Raw genomic sequence first — 5131 nt, forward strand, 5'->3', positions numbered from 1 at the left:
CTTGAGGCATGAGTCTGTTTCTAAGCTTGCCATAGACACCTTCAGTGCATGTCTGCTTTTTGATTACCACAGTCACTAATCATGGGTTATAAAAATATAGAATTCAAATATGTTAGGGCAATAATAAATTATGTATAGATGCATTCATGTCACAGTACAAAAATGAGCCTTTCAGTTATTTTGCTCTCTAGATAGATGTAATCTTTTTTTAAAAAATTAATTGCTTTCATCTTGAGCCTGGGAGGTCAAGGCTGCAGTGAGCCATGATTACGTTACTGCACTCCAGCCCGGGTGACAGAGAGAGACCCTGTGTCATAAACATAAATAAATAAGTATTTTTAAAAAGATTCTAAGGCTGAACATGGCAGCTCACACCTGTAATCTCAGCACTTTGGGAGGCCAAGGCAGGAGGGTTGCTTGAGACCAGGAGTTCGAGACCAACGTGGGCAACATAGGGAGACTCCTGTCTCTACAAATAAAAATCAAGAAAAATTTATCGGAGGTCACAATGTCTATTACTATTTTTAAATTATTTTTTATTATTAGGCTTTGAAAAAAAATCTAGGATGGGAAAGCATAATTCAAGAAAGCAACCAGGAACTATGTGTCAAGGAGAAATCCCAAAGAAAGTATAGCTTTCGTTAAGCCTCACCCATATAACTCATAATCCAACCAGGGTCTTTTTTTTTTTTTTTTTTTTTTTGAGATAGGGTCTCACCCTGTCACCCAGGCTGGAATGCAGTGGCACGATCTTGGCTCACTGCAACCTCCGCCTCCCACGTTCAAACGATTCTCCTGTCTCAGCCTCCGGAGTAGCTGGGACTGCAGGCGCCCACAACCACGCCTGGCTAATTTTTGTATTTTTAGTACAGACAGGGATTTCACTGTGTTGGCCAGGCTAGTCGAGAACTCCTGACCTCAGGTGATCCTCCAGCCTTGGCCTCCCAAAGTGCTGGGATTACAGGCAAAAGCCATCTCACCCGGCCCCAACCAGACTCTTTAAGCCAGTAACCTCTTTCTCAGGAAGGTCATGACCCAATATTAATTTTTCATCTACAGGAAGTGACAAGAGGGCTTTATGCATGTGCTGTGTAAAAATGGGGTTCAAAATGTAGTTAATAGAAACAGACCTGAGAATGTGCTAGATGATTATGACTCGCCGAATCTGACGTGACCTGCAGCAGCCACATACCAACTCTATCAGTGTAGAGCTCTTTCTCCACACTTCCTTCTGAATTATCTCACCCACTTTTTCTCCACTGGTTATCTTAATCATTTTGCCTTTCCTGTTACCACTCTAAGTCAGGTTTTGTTATCAGAAGAACTCATCACCCTTTAGCTATCTATACTTTTGTGTGGATGATTTTTATGCTTTAAATTTACCCAAAACCTATTGCTTGGACACTAAGAAAATGGAACAAACATGCAAGAAATGTTAACAATGAAAACAGAATAATTTCCAATCTGCTCCACTGATTGTGCAAAACTGTAGGATGACTTTATGTCAAAATCATTGCCCTTTTAGACTCAAGAGTTTTGAACTCTGCTTCCAAAGAGTTAATCCTTCATACGTGTTTTCTGTGCGCAGAGCCCATAAAATCTAATTACATTCCACTTATATATAAGGAGAAATGACTCCCAAATTTGTCTGGAAAAGTAGCTTTTGTTGTTGTTGTTGTTGTTGTTTTGAGACAGAGTCTCGCTCTGCTGCCCAGGCTAGAGTGCAGTGGCGTGATCTTGGCTCACTGCAGCCTCCACCTCCCAGGTTCAAGCAATTCTCCTACTTTGGCTGAGTAGCTGGGACTACAGGTGTGCACCACTGCATCTATCTAATTTTTAAATTTTTAGTAGAGATAGGGTTTCACCATGTTGGCCAGGCTGGTCTCAAACCCCTGACCTCAAGTGATCTAACTGCCTTGGCCTCCCGAAGTGCTGGGATTACAGGCATGAGCCACTGAGCCCGGCCAGGTTTTGTTCACTGAGGATGTGCCAGTGTCCCAAGTTGTAAAAAGTTAATTCCATAGGCTTGCTTCTTCCCTTCCTAGTTCAAAAATCACATATATCTTATCGTAGGAATACACTAAGGTGTGGATACTAAATATAGAAAGTATGTTTGGGATGATCTGACTTGAAATATGGTTGTTTTAAATGGAAATCACTTTGTGTTACATTGGGGTGCATAGAGAACTAGGCCGAACTCTCAGAGCAGCTGATAAGGTGCTAGAGAAGCGGGGTGCAGTGGCTCATGCCTGTAGCCCCAACACACTGGGAGGCCGAGTCAGGTGGATCACTTAAGGTCAGGAGTTCGAGACCAGCCTTGCCAACGTGGTGAAACCCCATCTCTATTAAAAACACAAAAATTAGCCAGGCGTGGTTGCGGGCACCTGTAATCCCAGCTACTCGGGAGGCTGAGGCAGGAGAATTGCTTGAACCTGGGAGGCAGAGGTTGCAGTGAGCCAAGATTGTGCCACTGTACTTCAGCCTGGGTGACAGAGCAAGACTCTGTCTCAAAAAAAAAGAAAGTGCAAGAGGCCAAGATTCTACTAAGCTGACACAGACAGGTCTCAGCTATGAGTTCCAAATTTAAGTATTGATTGCTAATTAATCTGCTTCTCACATGGGCAACTCTGTGTTCCCAGGTAAGCAGCAGGGATTTGTTTGTATCATTCAATTATTTAATGATACTTACAAATTTAACTTAATAGGGCTGGGTGCGGTGGCTCACGCTCCCAGCACTTTGGGAGGCCGAGGTGGGTGGATCACAAGGTCAGGGTTCCGGACCAGCCTGACTAACATGGTGAAACCACGTCTCTACTAAAAATACAAAAATTAGCCGGGTGTGGTGGCGGGCACGCCTGTAGTCCCAGCTACTCAGGAGGCTGAGGCAGGAGAATTGCTTGAACCCGGGAGGCGGAGGTTGCAGTGAGCTGAGATAGTGCCACTGATTCCAGCCTGGGTGACAAAGCGAGACTCCGTCTTTAAAAAAAAAAAAAGGCCGGGCGCAGTGGCTCAAGCCTGTAATCCCAGCACTTTGGGAGGCCGAGACAGGCGGATCACAAGGTCAGGAGATCGAGACCATCCTGGCTAACACGGTGAAACCCTGTCTCTACTAAAAAATACAAAAAACTAGCCCAGCTACTCTGGAGGCTGAGGCAGGAGAATGGTGTAAACCCGGGAGGCGGAGCTTGCAGTGAGCTGAGGTCCGGCCACTGCACTCCAGCCTGGGGGACAGAGTGAGACTCCGTCTCAAAAAAAAAAAAAAACCAAAACACCAAATTTAACTTCATAATAATATATAATGATATGCTGAATAATGGGGATAACTTTATTTAACATCATAATTTTAATATAGATTGTATCCACATTCAATATAAGGCATTATTTCTTAGAGTCAGGTCCCAGGACTATGTGCGTCAGAAACATTTAGTGATACCTATTAAAATGCAGATTCCTAGGCTCTGGCCCAGACCTAATCAGAAACTTCGGGGAGTGACGTCCGGGAATCTATGCTTCAGCAGAACCCCATGTGATGTTTATGTACATTAAGGTGCTAGAACCCCATGCTTCTGGATTTAAGGAAACTCAAGCTACAGAGTATTGGAAAAGCTTTTACAGGGAGAAGCATCTGAACCAGAAAGTTATTCCCAAGGGGAACCTAGCCGGGGACAGAGGGACACAATAAATGTCCCCAGCTGCCTTAGGAGCCTGGGAGCTGCAACCCTCTCCTTCCCTGGAGCTCCCTGTACTGGGAGGAGAATTCTGTGTGCATCCCAACTGGAGGCTGAGCTTGGTAACCACAGCACTGGGTCTCTCAGGGACCTAAGGGGAGGTCTCTGAGATGAAAGGTAGGCCCTCTCTAATGACTCTTGAAGAATATTCTAGATTGCTTCAAGGAAGGTGAGAAAAGGAAAAGAGATTGTTTGACTAAGATCACAGATTGGGCAGGAGTCATTCCTGGGGCATTTGAATGGAATTACCCAAATGGTTGTCCCAGGGCTGTGGTAATTAACTATTTCCTCAGCAATCTAGAGCTAGGACCATCTCTCAGAAACTGCAAGTTTGGAGTAGAGCAAATACTCCAGGATTCCCTCACTTTTGTTACCGGACCAAACTGAGAGTCTGGCTGCTATTTCTCATGGCCCAACAATGAGACCCAGATGAACTGGGGAGGAAGAGAGTATTTATTTCTGCAACCAGTGACAGGGAGAAGGTGGAGAAATTATCGCCAGACCAACTCAAAACTACAAAGTTTTCCAGAGCTTATATACCTTCTAAGCTATATGTCTACGTGTAAGTGTGCATTCATCTGAAGACCTAAGTGATTAATTTCTTTTAATCTGTAACTAAGGTGTGAGTCCTGAAGACCTTCCTCTGGAGCCTCAGTAAATTTATTTAGTCTAAATGAGTCCAGGTGCTGGGGTGATTAACTTTATCTTGTCTCCTGCTAAATCACAGATGTTTGGGGAGTTCCTTTAGACCCCCAGTAAACTTGTTTGTGGGCATCTGGGGAGTTCCTTCAGATCCAAAATAAAACTTGTTTAATCCTAAATGGGTCCTGTTAAGAATTCCTTCTTTATTTTGTCATGCTTTAAGGCCCAGGAAAGGCCTAGGCAAAACTCTTTTTGGGCTTTTGTTACATCCCAGCCTTTGTCTAAGAAAACCGGCTTCTAATATTCACCTTAACCAGTCAGTCAGCACTGAAACAGTTGTTATGGAGGCCTGCGTGAGTGAGGCCTGGCCTGCCACACTTTAACACCCCAAGAAGGGTTATGTTCCGGTGATGGCCGCTTAAAATAAAAGCTGAATGCCTGCTTATAGAGAAGCAATCTTTCCTCCTATAGCACACAGAGCATGCCTTCCCCGAAGAAATCCGCATCTGTGGGATGGAGACATTTTGTATCTAAAACCAACCATTAGTGCTATCTTCCTTTGTTTTTTGTTGTTCGTTTGGTTTTCTTTTGAGACAGAGTTTCACTCAACCACCCAGGCTGGAGTGTAGTGCCTGGATCTTGGCTCACTGCAACCTGTGCTTCCTGGGTTCAAGTGATTCTCATGCCTCAACCTCCTGAGTAGCTGGAATTACAGATGTGTGCCATCATGCCTGGCTAATTTTTGTATTTTTAGTAGAGAC

Source organism: Colobus angolensis, unplaced genomic scaffold (genome assembly GCF_000951035.1).
Source record: "Colobus angolensis palliatus isolate OR3802 unplaced genomic scaffold, Cang.pa_1.0 Scaffold12, whole genome shotgun sequence".
Taxonomy (NCBI): domain Eukaryota; kingdom Metazoa; phylum Chordata; class Mammalia; order Primates; family Cercopithecidae; genus Colobus; species Colobus angolensis.